Genomic DNA, 27,262 nt, shown 5'->3' with positions numbered 1-27,262 from the left:
CACGATGCCTGGATTCCTGTGTTCACAAATGCACACAATAGTGTGAATGTGATTGACAGCGCAGGGCCTGAATGGACCCTGCTCTGTTAGACATACTGTTAGAGTGAACCCCCAGGCAATATGCAAATAAGCCTCTGCTGGATAGTTCAGTAGTGGCTCAGCTTGAGCTACAGAGGCGCTTTGGTTGCCAGACAGCCTCGTGCTTAGCAGCACTAACAGCAATGAGCCTCTACCATTTAGGAGTAGGAGTACCAGTTCTCTCTTTGGGCAGCAGAGAAGTACCGGCACTCAGTACCTGTGAGTACCGGCCCACAGTGCTTAATTTGTAAATAAAAATGTGCCGGTTCCCAAAGCTCTCCTCTTAAACACGCGGATGCTGCAATTAAATGTGGGAACACGAAATACTTAGGCAGCGTAATCCTGAAGCCATCTTGGGCCTCTTCAGTCCATATAAAGCCACTCCCTGCCCCTTCAGCTCACTCTAGCAGCTTTCTGTTTTCTCCCTTGTGACGCTTTTTCGTATTTCCTTCCTCCGTCTTCCCCAAATGTGTCTTTTGCTCGCAGTAAATGCTTGCGGCAGAAGAATAAGCCCCGGCCCTCACAAATAAGTGCCGGTGCTCAGCACCGGAAACAACAAGCACAAAGTAACCACTGCCGGCCCATTTATAGCACTGGACGTGAGTCCTTCCATGTCATTTTATGGGAACACGGAGGAAAGAGGGATATCGCAGTTTTGTTTTGAAACCCCGTTATGTGTGTGTTGTTTTCTGCTGTTCAGTGAAATGCAGTGCTCGTCTTATTTCCTCGTGTGTCTCTCTCGCAGGGATATCACATCATACCGACCGTCCTTTAGACACTGCCAAATCTTAGTTCTATTGTTTAGCGAGTAAAGCTCTGTGTGTTTGGTGGTGATAATCTACATTAATCTCGGCACCAGTCAACCATCCAAGTGAAATTATGGCTTGGAAGTGACAATAGGCCCACTAAGAGACAGTGGCTCTTTCTGGTTGAGGCCCAACTTGAGGTTCTGTCAGAACACAGTGAAGTAACCGTAATTACAGTCGAGTGCTTGCTGCGACAACTCATGCCACCCAAGAAGCAATCACAGAAAAGAGTATCCAGCTTCTATAATAACTCAAAAGCTCAATTCAAAGGCAATGTTACCACAACACCCTTAAAAATAACAGCAATGCAGAATACAGTTGCCTCCTACGTGGCTATCATCAAAGAACACCTCCTGTCAAGTCTGTGGACATTTAAAAGTAAGGGAAGAAATTAAGGCTCAGTACCAAATACGTCTAGTCCCCAGTGGGTGTCCTCCAAGAGACACCTTTCATGCTGGCCCAATTGCCGAGGGTGTTGATTTTTGAGATTCTGAAACTGGTTAAACCATCAGTTTTAATTTCGGTGATACATAAAAGGTGGGAAAGAATGCTCATCACAGAACACAGCCAGTCTATTTAAATCATGGCACATGCACGCAGCTAGACTTGATGGCGAAATCTACTTCTCTCCTTTGACACAACAACTTACAATAAAATGCAGACGACTGAAATGCAGATTATTAGCCATTCCCACTGGAGCTTGCCCCTTAAGATCCCTTTTTATGGGAACACTGGTTTAGTCAACAAGTAGACACCATGATAGAAAAATAAAAAAGGACACAGCCACGGCCACTCCAAACCCAGAGCAATAAATGTGGTTTTTGGCTTGAGAGGAGGTGCCACGTGTGCAGCAACGTGACAGTGTTCTGTCTTTCAACAGCAGCAGCCATTTCAACAGGAACAGCTTCAGAAACCATATTCCAAAGGATAGTTTAGATGCAACATCAGAAGACAGACTAAAGGTGGCCAAATAACGGTGCCTCCCCTCTAAGCAGTGACTTTCCACCTATCCCCACAATCACACAACACCGCGGATATTTGTATATGCTTTTCCTCCACTACCTCTCATTCCTTATGTAGTTAAGATGAGACGTATCTCTATGATACCCATTTTTTATCACTATGACATGGGCAAAACAGCCATGGTATATTAAATGTTTGCCCACCCACATGAGAAGTTTTCTTTCACAGCAGACCATCAAACTCAGCAGCAGGGAAAACTGAGACAGCCAATTCTCAAAGAAATTAATCTTGTGATTTAGCACCTGAGGTCAGAGACATTTACTGCCCCACTTCGCTTCACTCACACTCTACAGGAAAAAGACAGTATAAGGCTTTTTCCTGGGGCATTGTAGGCTTCAAGGAAGTATCACAAGTCACCATGAAACCGAAACTTATATTTCAAAGAAAAATAACTTGCAACATCTGTGTTCTACACTAGATGGCAAAAGTGTGTAAATAATGAAAATCGAAAGCACTACAAGCTACAGATAGCTAAAAGTAACATGTTCCCTCTTGCATGGTTGTCTGATTTTTCAAGAATTGTGAAGCAGTAGGGACACCTAACTGTCTCAAAGGTGTGCAAATGTATACAAAAGAGTGGGATGGATATGCCCAGATGCGGGTCCTGTGGACATTGTCTCACTGGAACACAGCTATATCTAGATGTTGATCCCTAACTAGGGTGAAATCGGTCCTGGGCTGCTTGTGTTCCTGTTCAGGGAGGAGCTGGCCTGGCAGTTTGGGCTGGACTGTTCCCTTTGGAACAATGTCAAGACTGATTTGCGGTCCAGACTGAGGCTGCATAGTGTGCAAAATAATGTTGGACTAGGATGTCGCCCGAGTATTTGCCAGTGGCTCCGATTATTTCAAGCAGTCCAGCCATCATTTTTTGAATACTTTAGTGTATCAAAGGTGAGCCTGCATGTGTTCCCTATTGACCAATATGCTGTGCATTAGTCTGAGATGTGGAAATGACCTCCAAAACCTCCTTGACTTCCGGGTTTTTGTTGGTGAAGGATCATCCCAAAGGACAAGGTGAGGCGAGATACAGTCTGAATGAAAAAAGAAAATCTAGCCAGAGTTGTAACTTAGTAAAAAAAAACATTCAAGTTAGACTCACGTGTTACTGATCGTGTTCATTACAAAGATGTCAATCACTGTGCTGTTCCTAAGAAAATGTTCACATGCTTTAAAGGTAAGGATCAGAGACCATATTATCCAGTGGGAAAGGGTATCTTAAGCTGAGAACTCCACCAAATATTATTATTCCCACTGTGCTGTTACCTATCACTAATGGTGATTGTAAATCATTGTTCACAGTGGAAGGATGACAACTCTCTGTCATAGAAAACAACGATTAGTTATAATGTGGCATGGTATTTGCATTCCGATCCACCGGACAAAATTGTTGGCCCTCATTGTCCTGATCACAATCTCTAAAGCACACTAGGAACAGTACAATAGATGTAGCATGTGAAAATGTTGTTAAAGCTTTAAAATACCAGCATCTCAATTCTCAGTGTGTGTTGTTTTTTTCTTCTTCAGGGAGATCTCTTCCTTACCCAAACTTGCCATTAAAGTGTCCAAAGCTTAAAAGATGAATTCTCGCCACTCAGCGTGCCGCTAACATTAGATCAATAGCTCCAAGACCAGGAGGGACAGTCTTTCCAATGGGCAGGTCAAGGCAGGGTTGTCACCCTCGGGTTGGGTATGGAAACAGGCTATAAATCCACATGGACAAAAAGGCTCAGAAAGGATGCTGTAGGACCCTCTTTAATCTCTGGACGTGCCTAAAAAAGCAAGTGAGGCTGCTGCTGAAATTGCACAGCCAACTTGCACTTGAAAAAGGAATGTGTGTGTGTGTGTGTGTGTGTGTGTGTATATATATATATATATATATATATTTGTGGATTATTCTATGCTTACTATGTTCATAGGTCATTGCACAGCTCCTAGATAAGTTGTTAAATTAGATACTTATGAATCCCTGCTTTCATTTTCATAACACTATGATCAAATGTTTTATTATAAGCATTTCGCTATTCAAAAATTGAGGAAAGATAAATGAATGTTCGAAAAGTACACTTATTAATTAACTTCAAATATTACAAATCTTGAAAATCTGTGTTTATACAATACTACTTTTCTTCTCATATTACTATACCCATTATTATATTCCTTGCACATATATTCCCTTATTATGTATTTACATATCTATGTATTACTCTAGTCCTAATGTACTAGAGAATAAATACAAATACATAGAATAAAATCTATAGATAAAATTCAAATTAGAAATAATTACATTTAAAAATAACATATATATAAATAAAATAATAAATAAACGTAGTATACATTTACTCTCTTGTAAGCTTTACTCTATCTCCCCATCAGCCTATGTCTCTAGCAATCTATCCTCCATCCGCACTCTGACTCATCCCAAATCCATTCTACTCCTTTCATCTCCAAAATAACCCTGCCTAAGCTCACGTTTGAACATTATAATGAGAAAAATAGGCCCAGTAATTTATGATGTAAGGCGTGAAAAAGAAATGTGTGAATTTCTTTTTGCACATCTGCCTAAGTGTACTGCAGTTTATAAATCATGCTGGTGAATATATAACATATAATCTATTGATGCAGTTTAAACCTGTATCAAAGCATCATAAGTACCAAATATAAGCAATGAAGCAATGAGCAGACTATGCATTTGTGATAAATAAATGAATGCTCCGAGGGGCTCAAAAGTAAGAAAACCGAAAAGCACATGCCACTTACCCATTTTTATTTCTCTCCTCATTAACTCTGCTCTCGCCTCTAGCTAAAAGGAATTTATTCCCAAACAATGGTGAGCGCCAGGCATAATTTAATGCTCTAGACAACTCATAATTCAAACTCTAAATGCTAACTCCAGTCAGCAAAGTGTATTGAGCTGGGTTTGTTGGATACTGCAGCTCATTTATGCCTTCAGAGTGCAGAGCTTTTGTTCATACGAGAAATCTGCCCCCGGGGCACTTTAAGGACATTTTGGGAAAATATCAAACGACCCCTATTGCTTCAGGGCTGGTTGCAGTGCTGCAGGCTAGCCTTCCTGATTCCAGGGAATTTGATCTCATCATGCTGGCCCTTATCCGTGCAGAGATATCTCCCACAAATTGTTTTTATAAGCCTTGGAAGAAGATGTGCATCAGGCCCTGCCATTATCAGTTTACACACTCTTAGCTTTTACTATAAGTACCTTGACGCTGCAGCCCATGTTTGCCTTGAAGAATGTAGCCTTTGTCTGCCTTGTTCGGCCAAGACCTCTAGTCTTATGTCCTTGTAGCAGCATTTTAGGGAAAATCAAATAACCCCTACTATTTCAAGGCTTGTTGCAATGTCTCAGCCTAGCTCTCTGACACATGGGGACTTGCTCTAATTCTGCTGACCTTTACTATTGAGTGTATATTACCCATAACCTGCTTTTATCACCCTTAGAGGTTGAAGTACGTTCAGTGCTACCAAATAGTACCTTTAGACGCCCTTAACTTTGACAACTTAAATGTATCCTTTAGGAGAAGAAACTCGTGTTTGCTTGTAGTATTACAGCATTCTAGTAGCACTTCATTCCCTATGGCGGGGTGCCAAAGCACATTATAGAATATGTAGCATGCTGGACCGTGGGTGAGTGTGTAGTGTGCATAATACTGTGTTTTTGTGCTCATATGTGGGTACCACAGGGCCAACAGTGTTAAGGATGATAGGGAGAGGTAATAGATAGATGTGCAACATATAAAAAGTAATAATCTGGCGCATTATAATTGAATCCGCAGCTCTGGTGTTATGTTTTGAGGTCTCAAGTATCCTAGAGCCCTAGAATAGGGGAAAGAAGCAGGAATCTATCTGTATGGTTCGAGTTAAACGTAGTCCAACTAAGTGTCAGGGGACCAAAACCAGGCAGAAACGCAAGCCAACCTTGGGAGTGGAACAGCTCTCTCTATTTGTTTTTTTGGAAAACATGAAGTCGTCTAATTGCTGCTAAGCCAGACCTAAAAAGAAGCACTGGTTAGAAGAAATGAAGGGGCACACCAAGACAGAAAACATCTGTCTAAGAAGACTTAGCTCCCTCCACGGTAATTATAGAAATGAATACACCTCAAGGTTGTGGTAAGGTTTCATTCACAAGTGTCATTGTCTAGTCATCATTATTTGGTCAGTATGCATTTGTTGGCTAGATTTCTTCATTCTTTTTCAGATTCTTAAAGAGTCTAACCCTAAATTCCATTGCCCACTCCAGATATCTGCAAGTGCCCAACACACACAATTTACCACTCTAGACAGGTTTTGCCATTCTTCCTGCAGATGTACACTCTCCTTGTCTGGTGAATGGAATAAATCTGCAATATATTGATTGCTACCTAGATAGGTCATTGCTTGGAATGTAGACTTTTGCAGTTAATATAACCTTTCAGCGCTGTTCACTTTCGCCTGCTTAGTAACGATCATTTGGGAGTGCTAAACCAGCAGATTATTTGTATATATCAACAGAGCAAAATATTTCTGAGAAGCACTGCTGGGTCTAATTTCCTTCCTAATAAGTAACCAAATAAAATGTTCTTTACTTATCTGTTTTTCCTCATCATGACGAGTCACATTAGAAAATGTTCTAAATGTAATGAAATTGGAGAGAATCAATTATGTGTATAGTTGAAGTCATTGGCAAAGCCATTTATGATGTTATTAGTGATACCATTTAATTCTTTTTAAGTCTTGAGGTACAATTTTTCTATCTCATTATTATGTGCTGCAGTGGAAATTATTGTTCTGTAACTACTTTTTGTGCAAGTTAAAGGCAAATAACTAGGATCGGAAGTGAGAAGTATTTAATGAAAACAGCAGGCAACGATTGTTGGCAAAGTCAGTAGATCTGGGTTATTGTGCTAACACAGGCCTGTTCGGAGGTGGAGGGGCAGGTTGTTCCAGGCCTCAGCAGTGATGTAGGAGAAGGAGCGGCCACCTCTGCGGCTGGGATGGAGTTGGGGTGCATGTGCAGGGGCTAATGAGAAGGAGCGCATGTGTCTGGCAGGTTGAAGTACGTTCAGTTGGTGATTGATGTAGGCCAGTCCTTGGTCGTGTAAGGCCCTGTAAGCATGCAACAGGATCTTGAACTAGTATCTCTTCTGGATGGGGAGCCAGTGGAGGTCTCTGAGGTGGGGAGTGATGGTGACACGTTTGGGGAGATCCAGGATGAGTCGAGCTGCTGGGTTCTGTAGGGTCTGGAGTATTTGAGGATTTGGGTGGGGATGCCAGAATAAAGTGTGCGCCATAATTGAGGCAGCTGGTGACGAGGGCTTGGCCGACAGTTTTCTTGGTGTTGAATGGGATCCATCTGTAGATCCTGTGGAGCATGCGGAAGCAGGCGGAAGCAACACCATTGATTTGTCACTTCATGGTCAGTTCACTGTCAAGGATGATGCCGAGGTTGTGTATGTGGTCGGTAGGTGTGGGGGTGGCTCTGATTTTGGCTGGCCACCAGCTGTGGTCCCATATGAATGTGTTTCCCCCTGACGATTAGTACTTCTCTTTTGTCTGAATTGAGTTTTAGCAAGTTTGCTTTCATCCAGTTGGCTATGTTAGTCATGGTGCTGTGGAACTTGGTCCTGGTGGGAGTGTGGGGGTCTTCTGTGAGCGAGAGGATGAGCTGTGTATCTTTCACATAGGATATGATGATGAGACTGTGGGATCTGACGATGTCCGCCAGGGGGGGTCATGTAGATGTTGAACATTGCGGGGCTGAGAGATGATTCTAGGGGTACACCAATACACCAAGTCCAGGAGATTTTGTGAATAGTCCATTGTAAAACAATCATGGCAGCAACAAGCTTTAGAGCCAATTCAGATGCCCCAGTCCCTGTCAACTGCTGACTGCAGTGCCTCAAACCTCCCTGGCCCTTCCATCCCCACTAATGACATAAACGTTCAATGCTGGAGGGGGAGCGGTCGCCTATTTTGAAACCCTTACAATGGATAACTGGGTTATTCTACTAACCTGTAATCTGTCCTCCCCTTTGGATTGCACACCTTTCACCAGAGCATGCATCCATTCTCGAGGCAGAGGTGTTGCCAAACCGAACAAAGGGGCCACAGAGGCGGTGTCTATGGAAGAAAGGGGCATGAGATTTTACTGTCTTTACTTGGTTAGTCTCCAAGAAGGATGGAGGTCTGAGGTCCTACCCATCCTTCACCTTTCCTTCTTGAATATGTTCATTTGTTAGCTCAAGTTTAAGATGCTGTCCCACCAGCCAAGCCCTGCTGGCCCTCTGGCTCGGTTTGCATCGCTGGACCACCATGATGCCTATTTCCATACACCAATCCCCCCCGCCCACAGATACTTCTTGAGGTTCACTGTAGGTTCCCAGCACTATCAATCAGTCCTGCATTTTGGATGAACTAATAATCGCATCATGTGTTTTATTAAAAGTTTTGCCCATTTTGGTGGAGTCCATGTATGCCCATAGATCAGTGACTGAATTTTGAAAGAGGGGTCTCCAGCATCACTTAAGAAACATCTTCAGTACACTATGACTCATCTCCATGATATGAGCTTTACTAACAATGCTCAGAAGCCCTACCTTGCCACCATACCGAAGCTGACTTCCATAGGGATTGTGCTAGACATGAACTGCATGAAGTATTTTCCTTCTCAGAGGTTTGGAGATATTTGGGCTATGATTCTGACTCATATATGGATGTCAGTTCCACAAGTATTAGGACTGATGGTATCATGCATACTGCTGGTACAGCACACCATATGGTGGATAGTAGCCCTTTTGGTGTGCCTGAGACGGCAGAGGCTCTTGCATCAGAGGACCGTCTCTGCTTAAGTGCAAATCTTTGAATCAGCCATCCTGGACTTGCACTGATGGATGTTCCTCTCTAATATCTTGAAGGGCTACCTCTTCAGCCCTCCGCAGGTGTGTGCTACTGTGATCACAAATGTATCCTTATCTGGCTGTGGCACCCTGTGGAGGAGATCACAACAAGGGGCATTTGGCCTGCACTTAGCCCACCTCACAGGACCATGAGTGGGAAATGCACATAGAAGTGAGGCCATGATCTTCTCCAGATTAGGATATCTATGCATGGATCTCTTCGCCATGGCTCAGAAGTGTTGCAGTTTTGTGCCACACACTTCCCTTTCAGTGGTGCCCTAAAGGATTCAATCAGGTTCATTTGTCACGTGCCTGTTCTGTTTCCTCTGATTCTGCTCCTGAGGTCTGGGCCGGGTTACCACACTTAGCGCTGGTGCAACAGTCTTATCAGGTCCGACAGTGCATGCATGTCTTAAAAAATGATGACACATGAAGTCTGATTGTGTGAATCAACTTTAACAATATAAAGGTAATTTTGAAAAGCATTCTATGGGCAGTTGACAATGGGACAAACCAGTTTGGGTAGGTATGGGGGTGATGAGTTCCAAAATACTATGAGTAATATATGTGGCGAAATCTGTGGAAGAGAGCATGAGGCTGTGGAACAGGTGCAAAAACTGGGAAAAGAGGCAGAGAAGTACCTAGGACCCCTAGCAAAGTTCCTAGTGGATGAACGTGTGAATGAAAGAGGGCCACTAATCTAGCCAGACTGAAACCTCTGCAAGTCCTAAAGGGATGTTTCAAATGCAAGGGGGCATTCGTCTAGGGAAAGACCTCTCCTACCTGCCGCAATGCTTTAGTCCTACTCTTCCCTTTCGTTCCTCCTAGCCCACTCGCACGATGGGCAGAGCTGCAGCACAAGGTGAGCAGACACAGTACTGTTCCCCTGGTTGTGAATGACAGTGTAGATAGAGAAATTGGAGCAGAAAGGTCAAAACAAATAAAAGTTCCAGCTAATGGGACTCCCCCACATGCAGGGTACCACTATTTTGGAAATCGCCAGTGCAAGAATATGGAACAGTGGGTTTGACTCACTGACCAGGATGGGAAGAAGTCCTTTCTAGAGGAAGATACCTTTGATGTTGAGTGCTTAAATAAGCTCATAAAACATTAAAGGAACCCAAAAGCTAAAAAGGTGGCTATCGATCAGTAGCTCTCCTAAATTGTTATGAGGAAGCCAAGCAATGTAAACGAGGGTCTCAAACAGCGGTATGAAAGAAATCTACACAAGACTAAAATACCAAATTACCCACATGAGAAACAGTGTTAGGGATTATACTCCAACTGCTCTGCCTGCTTCCTAGGTTAGACTCGAGAAGACATAATTACCAGAAGGAAAGGGGGAAAACTTATTAGATGTTTTACATTTCCCCTGCCAGCAGATGATGCAAAGAGTGCACTAGTGGTGTTATCCTGAAAAGGTGCAGCATCAGCAGTGCAGCTGGTTGAAGGGGAACCGGCAAATGAAGCACAAGCAAGCACAGTGGCCACAACAACAGAGTGAATGTTGTGAGTTCAAGAGATAGCAAAGTGCATGATGTGTGTGTAGAGTGTGCAAAATGAAGGTCTGGCTCCATGACATTACCCTCCTCCATCAACGGGTGTTTTTGCTCGGCACCCAACGGTTCTGATGCCTGACAGCAGAGCCGTGGTCAGTGCACCTGGCTATAAGCAGGAATAGTCAGATGTGTGCAACAGAACGGAGGAAGAGAACTTTAGAGAAATCCTTGACATATCTAACATCCCCCCTCCTCAAATGGTATGGATAGTAACAATTTCCAGGATTCTCTATTCCAACTTGAATTAAACAAATATTCTCCTTTGGGGCAGAGGGCTGTGTCACCATCGATGCTCCCTAGGTCCCCTGCTAACTTAGTGAATATAAAATGACAAATCCACAATATTTGTGTTAATCTCCAGAAAACGGCGACAGAGTACTCTCTCCACCCAACTAAAGGTCTGCATACATCATTTTGAGTGGGGTGGACTTTAAGTATGTTGATGGCAGAAGCTACTCTGTCTCCACTCCTGACATAATCCTTCGATGACCCGATAGTTAAGGGCAGACAAAGGCTTGCCATTTGTCTACCACCCTATTTAGAGTGGGCAGACAAATGGGTAAACCTGGCAGCAAGGAGCAGTGAAAACTGCAAGATGACCTGCATGCCATGAGAAGGTGGTATTGTTTTTTAAAATTTTGAAAAAGAAAATCCTGTTTTGGGATTTTCTTTTTGAAAATAAAAAATTGAAAGTTTGCCTAATGGCTTCATCATGTTTACAAAGCTCACTGTCAAACTTTCACTGGGCGTACAGAAAACACTATGATTGCAAAATTTGGTGGGCAGGCACTCCCCCAGGGTGACGGAGTACTTTACTCCGTTGCCCTGACACCGGAAATAGCTGTCGGCCAATTTTAAATCAGGCAGTAAGTCAGCTATGTATGTTATGCCAACAAGACTAGAAAGAGATATACTTGATATGTTTCACCTTCTCAACTATTTACTACTGCTGTGGTTATTCAGTGCCTTTTTTTTTTTACTCACAATAAGGGTGAGGCATGTTTTTGCCTTCTATATTCTTACCTGACTGAGATACCTACAGACATGAACAGTAAGTGAAGTTCCAATCCCCTAAGCCAGTGGTTCCCAACCTGTGGTCTGGGGACCCCTGGGGGTCCGCAAGCCTCATCAAGGGGTCCATGACTGCTTGGAAAATTAAATAATATTAACAGATTATTAAAGTGCATATAAATAAAGCGGCTACTGAAAAATTAAAAACATACTGTAAATTTCAAGGAATTTGAAATTGGAGGCTAAAAATTTAATTAGTATCCTCAGATTGGTTCGCAGGTGCATCAAACAAAATATAGTATGGACGATGTGTGGCTTCAATTGGATTTAGTAAAGCTCCAACCTTCCTATTAAAATTACTATTTTTTAAATTATTTGTTTGCAAATTAAATAAAATGTGTTATCATTTATGTCTGTTTTTGATGAATGCTCATTACTCTATTTTTTGTGCATTGTTTTGAGTTTCAAATCATCAACAATGTTTTGGCCAGGGTCCATGGTTTCTAGAAATGACTCAGTTGGGGGGTGGTCCCTAGATTCCAATATTAATTCAATGGGGCTCCCTGGGTTCCAGTAATGATAAAGTGGGTGTCCACAGAAGTTAAAAAATTGTGAACCACTGCCCTAAGCAACCACCATTGCTATCGGCATAGTTCTATATTGTTATTATATTTTTTCTGATTAGTTCTTCCTGCTATTTGCCAAGATTTATAACCTCCTGCACACTAAGACCCATATTTCTACTTTTTTTAGCGCCACGTTTGCATCATTTTGTGACGCAAAAGTGGCGCAAATTTACAAAATAAAATTGTATTTTGTAAATTTGCGCCGCTTTTGCCTCAAAAAGCGGCGCAAATGCAGCTTTAAAAAAGTATAAATATGGGCCTAAATCCGCTGTTATGGGTGGATGTTTGTGACTAAGTATGGACTCCCCGTTTATTCTGTTAATTCTGTTTATTCTATTGCCATGAAGAAAACACGTGAAAACTTTCTTTCTATTTTCTGCAAAGCTGTCATTCTTTCCATTTCTTCAAAATTTTAACAATGTGAGCATGACTTAGGGCCAGATGTACCAAAGGATTTTACACATTCTGTGTCTATGGGAAAAAGCTTTCGTACATATGGCCCTTAGTCCCTCCACGGAGGCTGAGGTAAACAGACACGCCTTATGCGTGACACTGTCTTACTTACTTGCATGTACCCTAAAGAGGCGTGAACCCTAGGAGTTGATTAATAAAAACAAATGATATTGCATGCTATTTGTCTTCCATTGTTCTTTTTGGTTAGTTTTCATACACTGTCTGAACACTACACCTTCAGAGACTCCTGTGCTGTTTCACATTTGTAGTATGGACTGCACGTCACACCTTCTACTTTGATGTCAGGCGTACATCGAAATATATATTTTCTCTTGTTTAGACTGAACTGGGTTCTCTTCATGATTATCTAAGCATTTGTCCTGAAGAATAATTATCAATTATCATTGAGACCGAAACATCAACGTGATTCCACTGCTTGTCACCCCGCAAACAGTCCGGTGCTCTTTAGCGATCATATGACAAACACCAACGGGAATGTTATACAATAAAGTTTTCTTCACAAGAGTGGATCAGCAGCTACATTTTTTAAAGATATATATTTTTTTTAACAACGCAAGTATTCAAACGAAAGGTATACAGAGATATTTTCAATCAAACAATGCAAGTATTCATACGAACCACGTACAGAGACATTTTCAATCAGTGAGCGGTTATCTCTGTCTTTATCCTGCAATTGTCCGAGCTACTGCGCAGTTTGGCGCTCTTCAGGGTCCATGCCAGTGCTTAATTTGAGCCGGTAGGGTGCACCAGCACTTATTTTTGAGGGCCGGCACTTATTTTTCTGGATCAGGCAATTACTGCGAGCAAAAGACACATATGAGAAAGACGAAGGAAAGAAAGACGGAAAAGCCCCACAAAGGGAGAAAGCAGCAAGAGTGAGCTGAAGGGGTTGGGAGTGGCAGTAAACAGTGGTGGCTTGCGATACGGAAAAGGAGTGGGGCGGAACGGCGTGGTGTGTGGTGTGTGGTGTGTGGTGTGGTGGGGGGATGTTGTTTCAACAACAAAAAAACAAAAAAATTTAAAACGTGACTGTTTCCTGTGCTGCGCCGCTCCGCTCTGCTGTCCTTACTGCAGGCAAAGGGCTCCAACCCTGCCCTGCATCCAATCCTACCGCTGCTTCCATGCTGCTGGCAGCATGAAAGCAGCAGTAGGATGGGACGGAGTGCCCAACCAGGGCGCTCCATGACAGACTGGAAGCTCTGCATGCTCTCTGTGATCTGGCAATGCAGTGCCGGGTTGGAGAGAGCCTTGTGCACATGTGTGTTTGGCCGGCCTGAGATGGCCAGCCAACCACACATGCGCAAGGTGGACGAGTGCTGTGCACTCCCCTTTTCACGTCTGTGGCCCCCCCTTCTTACAATAAAACCATAATTAACATTGTTTATTTTGGTTTTATCGTAAAAGTTTTGAACCTGTTGCTGCTGGAGGGGGGGCGGGGGGTGACGCTACTCTGAAATAGCGGAGGAGCCGCTGCTGGCAGCAAATGGATAAAAGAGGCCTGAGATGGCTTTAGGATTGCGCTGCCTCAGTAGTATGTGCTCGCACATTTAAATGCAGCAGCCGGGTGTTTCATAAGAGAGTACTGGGCACCAGCACCTTTTTATTTAAAAATTAACCACTGGTCCATGCCCTGGCCAACATATCCTGAGTCTCACAGGCTCCAGTAGCCGGCATGTTGCTTCCAATATGTAATTAGCGAGGAGCGACTTGAGGCGCATTTAAGGGGCAGGGTGGCGCATGGTGGGGTTAATAAAAAAAAAAAAAAAAACACTTACCTGATTCGCCGCCGTCACAACCATGCCTCTCCTCTGACTTCAGGCTCCCAGCCTGTCCTGTCGCCAATCCGAACACTGCTATCATTCTGGTTTCAGCGTAGAGGGGTGCTTGTGACAAGGGCGTGTGTCACGGTTTCAGTGTAGAAGGGTGCTTGTGACAAGGGTGTGTGTCACGGTTTTCCGGCAGTCGGTTGGTATCCATCTTTCCCCAAGGCTATATAAGTTCAATACACCAAAGTCTGTCGTCTTTCTTTGCTGCTGCAGCAGCCAGTTGAGTGGTTATCATTTTATTATTGTAGAATTGCATTGTGTTAATTTTATAAGTGTTTCAGGGTATTGTGCGGGCTTTGCGCTTGCTGTGTGTGTATCAGGATCTCTGATCCCGATTGCTGAGCCAGAAGTGAAACGGGAGCAAGGCCAGTGGCGCTCTCTCCGCGTATTCTCCTGAGGACTGAGTCCTCTTTCTATTGCCATTGACACACGTCGAATCTGATCAGATTATTTTCTTTTCCGATCGACTCGTCAGCAAGCCTGTTGGCCTCATTGAACGCCCGACAGGGCTGCAATAATCGCTGAGGGCCGGACCCAGGGGGAAAATTAATTTAAAACTGGAAATACTTGTGTCTGGAAGCAGGAGGCTCCATCCAAACACATATTATTTCTGGCTAGGCAGTGGTAATTCTGCCTCCTAAAATTGAATTGACATTTGCACCTACTGCAGGGTTTTCCCCCCTCCCCCTTGAACCTCCTCTTTACCTCCTGGTTGAACAATTATGGTGCACTACGCCGATGAGGAGGACTAATATCAAGACATTCCAGAAGTGCCTCTGGAGCACCAAAAGGGTCGAGAGATTAGTGGAAGCACTTGGTCACCATGTGTAATACTCCGTGAATTAGGCCTTCATAAAGGCCTTATTGCCATTCATTCAGTCTTTAACTAATTTTGGCAATAGAGAACTGCTAACAGAAGCCAGTCAGTCAGCTCAGTCACAAAAACACGCATCTATGGAAGCCCCCAATCTCCAATTATGTTGCTTGGGGTGTCCATCAACATCTGAGATTTTGGCACAAATGGCAGCCTCAGTGCTGCATGACCACAAATATGGGGGAATTAATCCTCATGAGGCGGTGGACCCCTTCCCCAGGCAACCTCAGCCTCAAGATGACTTGCATGTGCGTCCTATTTTCAACTCTGAGTCGGAAGACTTGCATAACGACACTCCACCTCTAAAGAAGAAGTGTAAATCTCACTATCTATCATCCAATATATCTGCCTCTGATGGTCAACATCTCCTCTTTACACTGGAGGACATCATTCATCCCCGCTCCACGGAGTGGGTACCTGTGCTGAGGTGCAGGACTGATTGCGTAAGAGCTTTGAAAAAGATGTCTGCAACAATCTGAGATTGGAGTGTCCGTGTCCATTTTTATTAGGCAAAGTGGCAGATACCCCTGATTTGGACCCCAGTATGACAACTTTCTTGAAGAAGTTCGCAATGGATCCCAAAAGGGGACTAGACCGCATGTGGCATGGCTGTCAAGATAAACTATTGGATTTATCTGGGTCCTTTAACAAAAATCTTACAGTTGTCTGTTCAAGCTAATGGAGCTAATACACCGCTGGACCCTGAGGTCATATTGGAGCGGGCACAAAGGGCTATATGCTTTTAGGTAATGCAAACTGTGCCAAGTCTACTGAGCGTTGTTGCTCTTTCCTCATGCTCCTGAATCAGAAGTTGGCGGACATGGCCTCAACAGAGGCAGGAACTCTGGGCAACGGCTTACTTTTAGACGACAAGCTCGTCAAAGATCTTGGCAAGTACGTAGCCACTTTCACAGCGCTTGATAAGGTGCAAACCTCCATCAAAAAAGTCTTCAACAACGCTTTTTTTTCTCAGGCCAGGCACTTCAAGGGCCGAGTGCCAGACTGTGGTTACCAAGCTTCCAGAATTGCTGCCCAAAGACGCAGAGGCAATTCCTAACCTTCCATCACATTCTATCCAACCAGTTACAGAGGTGGTCGTGAACGTGGTTCCTGAGATTATCGCAGAAGTGGTTCTGCCTCCAATATCAATGTCACAGGTAAGGATTATTCCTTCTTCAGGAGTAGTATTTAGGGGGCAGAATTCAATATTTTCTCAATGCACGGCAGACTATCTCACAAGATCCTTGAGTGTTGCAGACTGTTCAAGGGTTTCAACTGGAGTTTTATGCTTCCCCAACATAAAACTCCTCTCCCCATCGTCTTCTTTTTCCCCGTGTGGATTGATCCTTTGTAGAGGAGCAGATCTTAATGGTTCTGCAGAAAAGGGCTGTAGTGGAGACTCAACATCATCCTCGAGGGTTTGTGAGCACTATTTTCCTGGTTCAAAAGAAGGGGGGAGGTTTGCATCTCGTATTAAACCTCAAACATTTCAATTCATGGATTGTGTATTGCTATTTCAAAATGGAAGGCATACACTTGCTCAGGGATCTAATATAAGACGGCGATTGGTTAGTTTGGTTAGACCTCAAAGACGCCTCCCTTTCGGTGCTCATTTTCACACCCTGCAGGCGGTTCCTTCAATCTCAGTGGGGTCATTGGTGGTTCAAGTTCACTGCCATGCCCTTCGGTCTGTCCTCGGCTCCATGGTGCTTCACCAAGCTTTTGCATCTGGTGGTTCAGAATCTGAGAGAAAGAGGTGTGAGGCTTATCATTTACCTCAACAATATTCTGATCATGCGGCAAGAGAAGGAGACTATTTCTGTCATCCCAATTGCACAGTACAATTGCTACAAGACCTCAGATTTATCATCAAGGCCGAAAAATCCGATATGACACCTTCCCACACTATCAAGTTCTTAGTTTTTCAGATAGACTCGACCAAAGCAAAGTTCAATGTTGTTTTCTTCTCCGAATGGACAATGTTTCTGCAGTCAGGTACAAAAATTGCCTGCGGAGTACCAGGTCTTGACTGTTAGCAGTGCTAGCGAAGGATAAAAGATTTTCAAGCATTCGCATGAAGAATTTTTCAATTCTATTAAGGATTAGGAGGCAAAGATTATGCTTCTCTTTCTATGCTTTAATTTTCCAGCAGCCAATCAAAATAGAAGTTGAAAACACTACACTTCCCATAAACACAGTAACATCACATGACTGATCATGGAGCCACCGGCCCTATATAATCATAATGAAACATATAAGCCCCCTCTTTCTTTGCATAAATTCCAACAGTTGAACAGTCTCAAAATTCTGCAACAAGAGGATCAAACAAGATAACAGGAACTCGATCTCCAAGGGAAGACTCTGGTACATAGCAGAACCACGTCCCTGAACACTTCAGATCGCCACCTTGAACGGACCAACTCCAAGACTGGAAGAAGGAGAATACAAAGCACTTCTGGCAACACCCTGGAAGAAGAGCCAGGATCACTTGTCCTCATTGCCTAGGACAATAATAATGCAAAGGCAGTAAACACTGATCTGATAGAGCGTCCTAGTCAAAATTACATCAGGGAGGGAAAACAAGGAAACATCATTCAAATAACATCTGCAAGTGAAAAGTATCACAGAAAATACATTTCAACCAAGAAGAAATCTTGAATTAAGAAACAACAACGCATTAATGAAACAAAAAAATGGGTGGGATAATCCTCACCTACGTGTCTTTAATAGAACTGAAAAGTTATTGATGCAAATGCGAGAAATTGTTTAATTCTATGTATGGACCAGAGGCTCTGATTATGCCAGTTTAAAGCTGAGCCACCATCAATGAAGCGACATGCACAATAGGTTTGTGGTACAATGACTTAAATGTGGACTCAGATGACCAATCAGCTGCCTTGAGAATGTCCTCAAGACATGAGCCCACCACATCCACCTACCCAAAGTAGCTGAGGAGACAGGGCGAAAATGTTTCTGTAACAAGATCAACATTTGGCCCCCATGTCAGTATGAAATTCAGCAGTACTCACCTCGTACTCCTTTAAACACTGTACCACACATAATTTGGAATTATCAGGAAAACTAGGGTAGGAAACCATCCTAGTATTACACTTGGTATGATGTGTAATGGAAAAAGTTACTCCTTCCGGAGAAAACACTCTACCCACCAAACCAAAGGCACTTACGTCAGAAACCCGTTTCAAGAAACCAAGCACAAGAGCATGGTAAGCTTAGCAGAAATTTAGAAAGATATTGATTTGCAGGCCAAGAGTCTAAGAAACACAAAATGATATTCACATCCCATAGAGAGGACTATCTCGGTTGAGGGGGACGACTCAACCAAATGCCCCTCAAGAGTTTGCATACAATGGGGAACTCACCTACAGACTTACTGTCAATAGGTAAATGGCCTGCAGAAATGTTTACTGATCTATAGGCCATACCAAAGGTAGCTAGTGAAGACAAATAAATTAAAATCAAAGAGCAATCTGCAGAAGAGGGATCAGCACCCTGTTCACTGCACCAATTTACTCCAGTGCTTCCAAGCTCAGTTGTAGTGTTTGTGAGTGCCCGAGGACCAGGCCTGAGAGATGAACTCATTAGATTTTCTTGAAAGTCCTGGGAGACTCCATCTCTTCCTGAAACTTTCCACACCACCAGAGAGGGGCGTTCCGCCTGAATTAGAGGATGAGGAAGGCACAAGGGATCTAGAAGTAGATTCCATCTCGATGGCAGAAGAACTGGAGGTGAGCACCTTAGTTCCAGCACCACAGGAAACCAGGCCTCTGCTTTCTAGTGGGGAGTCACTAGAATCAGATCCGCCCTCTGATGACAAGCCTGAGCAAAAACACAGGGGACCATCATGAAGGGAGGGAATGCATACCCCAGGAATGGAGACCAATCCTGCAGAAATGCATCAGTCGCCAGGGCCTCCGGATCTGGGCACCAACTGAAAATCTGATTCAGTTGATTGTTGGACCTGAATGCAAGGAGGTTGGTCGAAAAAGGACCCCAGTGGTGATGGAGAGACTGAAAGACTTTCGGATGAAGTTTCCAAAAGTCTTGAAGATGACGAGACTGCCAATCATCTACCGAATTGTTGCGACCCAGAAGGCAAAAGTGCCAGAAATCCTTGGCAATCTCCGCCAACATGCAAGACTTCATCCCGCCTAATCGGTTGACAAACCTCACTGCGGAAATGTTGTCCATCTGAAGGAGGATGCAACAGCTTGACTTCTACAGTGAGAGTGCAAAGGAACCTGTCAATAGTTCCAAGCAAATAATATGCAGATCTAGCTCTGCTCTGGACCAACAAACTCCCATGGAAATCGGGCCACAGTGGGCTCCACAACCCCAAAGGCTGGCATTAGACTCGATCACGATCTCGAGAGATGATCCAAAGATCACTCTGCCATTCCAGGCATCCATATGCTCCAGCCACCAAAGAATCTCCATCCTGGCCTCCGGGGACAGGGGAATCATGGCTGAGTAACTGAGACCCTTCTGGAAGTGAGAAAGTTGAGGCACTGAAGGGCCAGATAGTGAATGGGATTGGGAAAAGATGGCTTGAATTGAAGAGGACAGAAGACCCACCATCCGAGCTATGCATCTCAACAATACCATCTGCTTGCTCAATAATGATCTCAATTTCTTCTTGATGTTGTGGATCGTGATGAGGGAAGAATTAATTGTGTCAGACCTGAGTCCACCTAAAACTCTAGGAATTCCATCCTGGCCTCCGGGGACAGGGGAATCATGGCTGAGTAACTGAGACCCTTCTGGAAGTGAGAAAGTGGAGGCGCTGAAGGGCCAGATAGTGAAGGGGACTGGGAAAAGATGGCTTGAATTGAAGAGGACAGAAGACCCACCATCCGAGCTATGCATCTGAACAATAGCATCTGCTTGCTCAATAATTATCTCAATTCCTTCTTTATGTTGTGGATCGTGATGGGGGGAAGAATTAATTGTGTCAGACCTGAGTCCACCTAAAACTCTAGGAATTCTATCCGCTGTGAAGGGGTCAGGATGGACCTCTGAGTGTTGACATTGAACCCCAAGTACTGGAGGAGAGGTATAGCCTACCCCAGGTGAGTAAGTATCAGAAGAGGGCACTGAGCCATAATGATGATATTGTCTATAGAAATTTACAGACAAACTCCTCTGGCTCAAAGAGATTCCGCAATCGGTCGCATCACCTTCGTGAAACACTACGGGACCAAGGACGGAATGAAGGGAAGGACCTTGTATTTGAAGGAACGTCCCATCCAGAGGAAATGTAGGAACTGACTGTGGAGTGGAAAATAGGAATGGCCAAAATAAGCATCCTTTAAATCTATTCCAACCATCCAATCTCCTTCTTGCAGGATATCTGTTAACAGGTGGATGCCCTCCATCTTGAAATGGTGATAAACAATCCACCCATTGAAGTCCTTCAAATTTAACACCAGCCGGGAGCCACCACCCTTCTTTTCCTCTAGGGGCAAACGTGAGGATGAGGAAACACTTGCACTATGGCACCCTTGGCCATGAGATCTGAAACCTCTGTGGAGGTGACTCCTGATCTTGTAGGGAAAAATACATCCCGAGAGGAGGGAACTGTTGAATGGGGGAGTCATAAAACTCCAATTTGTAACCCAGTATCGCCTCCAGAACCCAGGGGTCTTGTGTAATTTTTTGCCAGCTCCAAAGGAAAATCCCTCTTCTGCCCCCCAAAGTGACATCTGATATCTGAATTAGGCTCATCTGTAGAACCGTAGTTCTGGTAAGAAGCTTGTGAGCCTCTGGATTTTCTCCTTCGGGAGAGGTTGCGACCTGCTCTAGGTCGGGATGGATAGAAGGTGGAGGAGGAGTAGGAATCTTGATAACCTCCTCTGTATTGCTGGTAATATCCTCACTGATGAACTTGGTGGAAATTGCAGCCAAAGGCTCACCCTCTAATGTGTCCAGCCCTAGTACAAAGTGGACGAATGACCTTCTTGATGAACCTTTGTGCTTTCTCCAGGTTGGCATATGTTGCTGCAAATATAGATAGTTTCTTTAGGAAAGGGGCCCCAAAAAGCAGTCCCTGCACCAAGGGACCTGCCTCAGATGTGGCAAGATCGTCCAAATTTGAATCCATCTTAAAAAGAAAAAAACACTGCCGCTCACTAGAAATGGTGCAATTGGCGTTGTCTAGAAAACACATGGCTTGAGATGCCCATTACACAAGCACTTCGGGATCAATGGGGGTTCCAGATTCCTGGCCGAGAAAACCCATTTCAAGTATCTTTGTCAGAGGCTCAGCCATGTAGAGAAATTTGTCCTGACATTCGCACCATGCACGATCAATGCCCTTCTCAGGGTCTTTTGAAAACTTTTTTAAATAGGTCACCAGAGTAGGGTCAATTTTGGGTGTTTTGGTAACCTTGGAAGGAAGGTCGGGTCAAGAGCACCTGAGATCTGACCTTGTTATCAAAACCTTGATGTATGTGGGCCTCAGATGAAGGGGTCCAGGAGGATGACCGGGGATGAATAATATCTAAGGACCTTACCTTAGGAGCATTCAAATCCAAGAGTGGCAAGACTTTTTTGTACGTTTGCGGGGAGGGGAATCATTTTCTTGATCAGGGCTGTGGGAGGAAGAGGAAGACCCCAAATCTTCTTGAGTACTTGCTTTGGGGGCAGAAGTGGAGGAAATGAAGTCATGGTTGTTGGCTAAGGACTTCACAAATTGTTCAAAATCGGCCACATGAGGATTATCAGTTGTCGAGCCTGCAGAGCCCTGCAAAACTTAGAGATCCTCGTTCCCACTCGAAAGATTGCCATGGATCCCTGCTGCTCGTCAAAATCAAACAAGTGCTGCTTAATGGTCTGAATAGCCTTAGCCAGAGCTACAGTAACAGTGTGCCGTACGCCAGAATCAAGTGCATGGACCAAGACCCCACAGAGTCATCATAGTAGAGACTTTCCCCTGATTCTTCATCACACGTGGCCATGGTAAAAGACAATAAGGCGTAATCTGTCAAAATCAGGAAAAAACCTTATTGAAATTAAAGCTTCAGGGTAGATGCGGGGAGGTAACCACACACAAAAAAATCAGACAAAGCGGGTAAAGTCAAATCAGGACATAAAACCTGGAGGGAGACCTGCCAAAATCAATTAGGCAATGCCTGGTAGAATTATTGCAGCCCAAAAGAGGGATTTCTAGATGGGAGTAGGCACGGAGGAAAACCACTTGGGGCAAGAGACAGAGGCACACGTCTCCCCCATGTTCAATGCACCTAAAACAATGGCCAGTGAAAAGCTAGCATGTTACGCATGCCTGCGAGGCCCTAAGCTGAAGATACCAAAAGAGGACAGCGCGAGTACAGTCGCCCATCCTCCTTCCCCTAATCTCCCACTCCACAGTGAAAACAATGGCGTACTTGAGGAAAGTGGCAGTCCTAGTTCACCTGGCCACCGCAAGCTGGACCATAAGGATTGAGGATGGACAAAAACATATTTTTTTGTGAGTTTAGTTTTGGAGAGCTCCTTTTCATCTTGTCTGTTTCTCTTAAAAGCCTCCTACAGTCCATTGTTCTGTTTCTGAAAAAAAACCTAAACAAAACATGAGCTAATCGCCATTGGCATATGACATCAGCTTGATGCCATATGACTGAATAATAGTAGGCAGAGGGGTCATGTATACATTAAACAATTTAGGACTCAAGATTCAAAGATGAGCCCTGTAGGACAGCATGCCTCAACTGTTTTGTGGTGGGTGAGAAAGGGAGAAGGGTGACTGTCTAGTTCTAATATCTGATAATAAGGGCTGAAGGTAGCACAGTGCTACACCATAAAATCTCATATCACCCAACCATTCCAATAAAATAGAATGAGACTTGGGGGGTCTTTACAACCCTGGCGGACGGTGTTAAAGCGGCAGTAAGACTGCCAACAGGCCGGCGGTAAAAAAATTGCAATTATGACCGTGGCGGAAACCGCCAACAAAGACAGCCACTTTAACACTCCGACCGCCACGGCGGTACAAACAAACAGCGTGGCGGTCACCGCCAACAGACAGGCGGAGGACAATGTACCGCCCACAGTATTATGACAGGCCAATCCACCACCTTTTCCGGGGCAGATTCACCGCGGATAAAAACACGGCGGAAACAGGAATTTCGAAGGGAAAACGCTCACCTCTACACACTCCACGAGGAAGGAGGACACCATGGACCCGGAACTCCAAATCCTACCTGCGAGTCTTCCTGCTCCTGTACCAGGAGCACCAACGCCGGCGGCAAAGACCACGGTGAGTACTGCACCTACGACACAGTGGAGGGGGGAGGGAAAAAACTGTGACACACACACGCAACACCCCCACCTCCACCCTCACCCACTACAACACACACACTAATACATATCTATACATTATAGTTACACCCTCCAACCCCCAGAAGAATGCAAAGAAAAAAGGAAATGAGTGTAACCATTGTAATATATTAAAATGCAGTACGCAAAAATAAACATATATACACTATTACCAAAATATACACCAAGAATAGTAGTCCAGGTATTGCACCATTCATAGTCCGTGGACCACTGGGCCCAAAATGCATGGGCGAGGCCCACACTCGATACCAGATCAAAACAGAGAGAACACTGCAGGGGCATCAGATAGAAATACAACAGGCTCCTCAGGGGGAAGGGAAGTGGGGGCACCTCAGCCGGATGAGTGCACGACGCCAGATCCAGGAGGGAGCTCCATGCCCATTGATGTATCCTGGGGAGTGCACAGCCACAGTCTCTCAAGTCTCTACAGTGGGTGGTTTGCCCACTGCTGCATCCTGGGGAGTGCAAAGCCACAGTCTCTCAAGTCTCTACAGTGGGTGGTTTGCCCACTGCTGCATCCTGGGGAGTGCAAAGCCACAGTCTCTCAAGTCTCTACAGTGGGTGGTTTGCCCACTGCATTATCCTGGGGAGTGCAAAGCCACAGTCTCTCAAGTCTCTACGGTGGGTGGGTTGCCCACTGCATTATCCTGGGGAGAGCAAAGCCACAGTCTCTCAAGTCTATACAGTGGGTGGCTTGCCCACTGCATTATCCTGGGGAGTGCAAAGCCACAGTCTCTCAAGTGGATAACAGTCTCCACTGGTTCTGGAGGGGGACTGGTGCCCGGAGTGCTTCATCCTGTGAAGGACAGAGGTTGTGGATGCATGCCTCCACTGGTTCTGGAGGGGGACTGGTGCCCAGAGTGCTTCATCCTGTGAAGGACAGAGGTAGTGGATGCATCTCTCCACTGGTTCTGGCGGGGGACTGGTGCCTAGAGTGCTTCATCCTGTGTAGGACAGAAGTAGTGGATGCATGTCTCCACTGGTTCTGAAGGGGGACTTGTGCCCAGAGTGCTTCATCCTGTGAAGGACAGAGGTGGTGGATGCATGTCTCCACTGGTTCTGGAGGGGGACTGGTGCCCAGAGTGCTTCATCCTGTGAAGGACAGAGGTAGTGGATGCATCTCTCCACTGGTTCTGGAGGGGGACTGGTGCCCAGAGTGCATCACTCACCCCATGACGGTCCCAGTTGCGTCAGTCCCCCTGCCGCTCATGGGCTAGCAGTGCTTGATTTGGCGGTGCCCTGTTCAGCGGTGCTTGCCCTGTTCAGCGGTGCTTGAGTTGGCGGTGCCCTGTTCAGCGGTGCTTGCCCTGTTCAGCGGTGCTTGAGTTGGCAACCTTCATGGCCCAGCTGGGCTGTGGCTGGCGGGGCCCTCCTGGGCAGCTGGGCTGTGGCTGGCGGAGCCCTCCTAGGCAGCTGGGCTGTGGTTGGTGGGGCCCTCCTGGGCAGCTGGGCTGTGGCTGGCGGGGCCCTCCTGGGCAGCTGGGCTGTGGCTGGCGGGGCCCTCCTGGGCAGCTGGGCTGACGGTGGCCTCCTGGGCAGCAGGGATGGGGCTGGCGGTGGCCTCCTGGGCAGCTGGGCTGGCGGTGGCCTCCTGGGCAGCTGGTATGGGGCTGGCGGTGGCCACCTGGGCAGCTGGTATGGGGCTGGCGGTGGCCTCCTGGGCAGCTGGGCTGGGGCTGGTGGTGGCCTCCTGGGCAGCGGGGATGGGGCTGGCGGGGCCCTCCTGGGCAGCGGGGATGATGGCGGTCTTCTCCGCCGTGCTGCTCTTCCCAGACTTGCTGGGTTTCTTGTGGCTCTTCCCCACCCTGGGAGGTGTCACAGCTGAGTCCACACTCACACCGGGACCTCTGAGAGCAGCTTGGGTGGCTGGAGTCTTCCCCCTCTCCCGCCGGGCAATGGCCAACTTCTGGTGCTTCACAGGGGGGGGGACTGGCTGTGCTGTGGCTCCGTGCCACACCGGCTGTCCTGGTGGCCGCTGCACTCCACATACGTGTGATTACAGGCACCACTGGTCCCGGAGATGTTGTGGCTGAGGTGCTAGTTCGGGACCTATGAGATGGACGGGGGGAGGTGTGGGAAAAAGGTCAAGGCTGGACAGGAAAAGTTTTTGGGACGCACTGGGACGGGTAGCTGGAGGGGGTTTGGGAGTGGAGCAAGAGGTGGTGGTAGTAGGAGGTGTACGTTTGGTGACTTTGGGTGCAGGTGCATGCGCTGGAGGCTGTCGTGAGGTGGATGGCTGTTGGGTGAGTGTGTGCCTGCATTTGTGTATCTTGGGAGGGGGCGTCACAGACACACTGGGAGAGGACACAGGGGACATGTGAATGGTAGTGGGGGTGGTGACTGCACGTGAGGGGGGTGTGGTGGTGGGTGTGCTGGTGAGGGACGTAGTGGCTGTAGAGGTAGTGCATGCAGGTGTGTGTGTAGACGAGACTGGGAAGGAGGAGGGAGATGACGACGAGGGGGACACAGTGGAGGCAGTGGATGTTGGTGTGTCTGCATGTGTGTGATGCTTGCGTGAGTGCCTGTGGGATGTGTGGTGCTTATGTTTGCCTGAGCTTCCCTTGTGTTGTGAGGTGTGTGCAGGCTGGTCTGATGGTGTGCTTGGGATAGGCAGAGGTACAGGGGATTGGGTCTGGGTGGAGGAAGTTGGAGGGGGGAGGCTAGACACACGGACAATGGCTGCCATCAGTGATGAGGCCAGAGTTTGAAAGGCTCGGTGAAGGGCCGCCTGACCAGAATGAATGCCCTCCAGGAATGCATTTGTTTGTTGCAACTGCCTTTCTACACCCTGGATGGCATTCAAAATGGTAGACTGCCCAACAGTGAGTGACCTGAGGAGGTCAATGGCCTCCTCACTGAGGGCAGCAGGGGTGACTGGGGCAGGGCCTGAGGTGCCTGGGGCAAAGGTGATGCCCACCCTCCTGGGTGAGCGGGCACGGGGCAAAGGCTGAGGGGCTGCTGGGAGGGCGGTGCTTGTAGGGGGGGTGGCGGCTGTACCTGTGGATGCGGGGGGCACAGATGTTCCCGCCACCACAAGGGAGCTCCCATCAGAGGACGAGTTCGTGTCGCTGGTCTCAGCTCCTGTCCCCGCCGTGGAGCTCCCGTCGCCCTCCGTCCCACTGGTGAATTCTGAGTCCGTAGTGTGGCCCTCCATGGCCATGTGGGATGCAGCTCCCTCGTGCTCCGGTGCCACTGCCCCTCCGCCTGATGATGCTAAAGCCCACAAGAACAAGGAGACCACAAAAAGGGGGGGGGGAGGGAACAGAAGAAAGACATGTTGAGTGCACGGATTGCCGCTACCGTTGGCGGACAAGACAGACACAGAGGCCCCCTGCACTACGCCGCGCTCTTGGGCTCTACAGTGCAATTCCTGGGAAATGGCCTTCAAGGCTATGGACGACATCTGCACACATAGATGGCACAGGGGCATGAACAGCTGTACTTGGCACTCTACAGAGGTGGGGTGGGGGGCCACAGGGCCATGCCTTACGGAGGGGCCTAGGCTACGGAACTCACCCTGGCCACAGCCCTCCTACCCCACCCGGACAACTCCACTGCACGCAAAGTCAGCTGAATTAGAGTGTACCCCCCCCCTTGTGTCTGCTGTGATGCCCTCAAGCGCCCATCCAGCTCCGGGTAGGCCACCGCCAGGATCCGGAACATCAGGGGGGTCATGGTTCGACGGGCACCCCTCCCATGTTGGGAGGCCATCCCCAGCTGAGCTTCCGCCGTCTTCTTGCTCC

This window comes from Pleurodeles waltl, chromosome 1_1 (assembly GCF_031143425.1).
Source record: "Pleurodeles waltl isolate 20211129_DDA chromosome 1_1, aPleWal1.hap1.20221129, whole genome shotgun sequence".
In the NCBI taxonomy this organism is placed as follows: Eukaryota; Metazoa; Chordata; class Amphibia; order Caudata; family Salamandridae; genus Pleurodeles; species Pleurodeles waltl.
The sequence above is the reverse complement of the archived record's forward strand: the minus strand, read 5'-3'. Positions refer to the sequence as shown.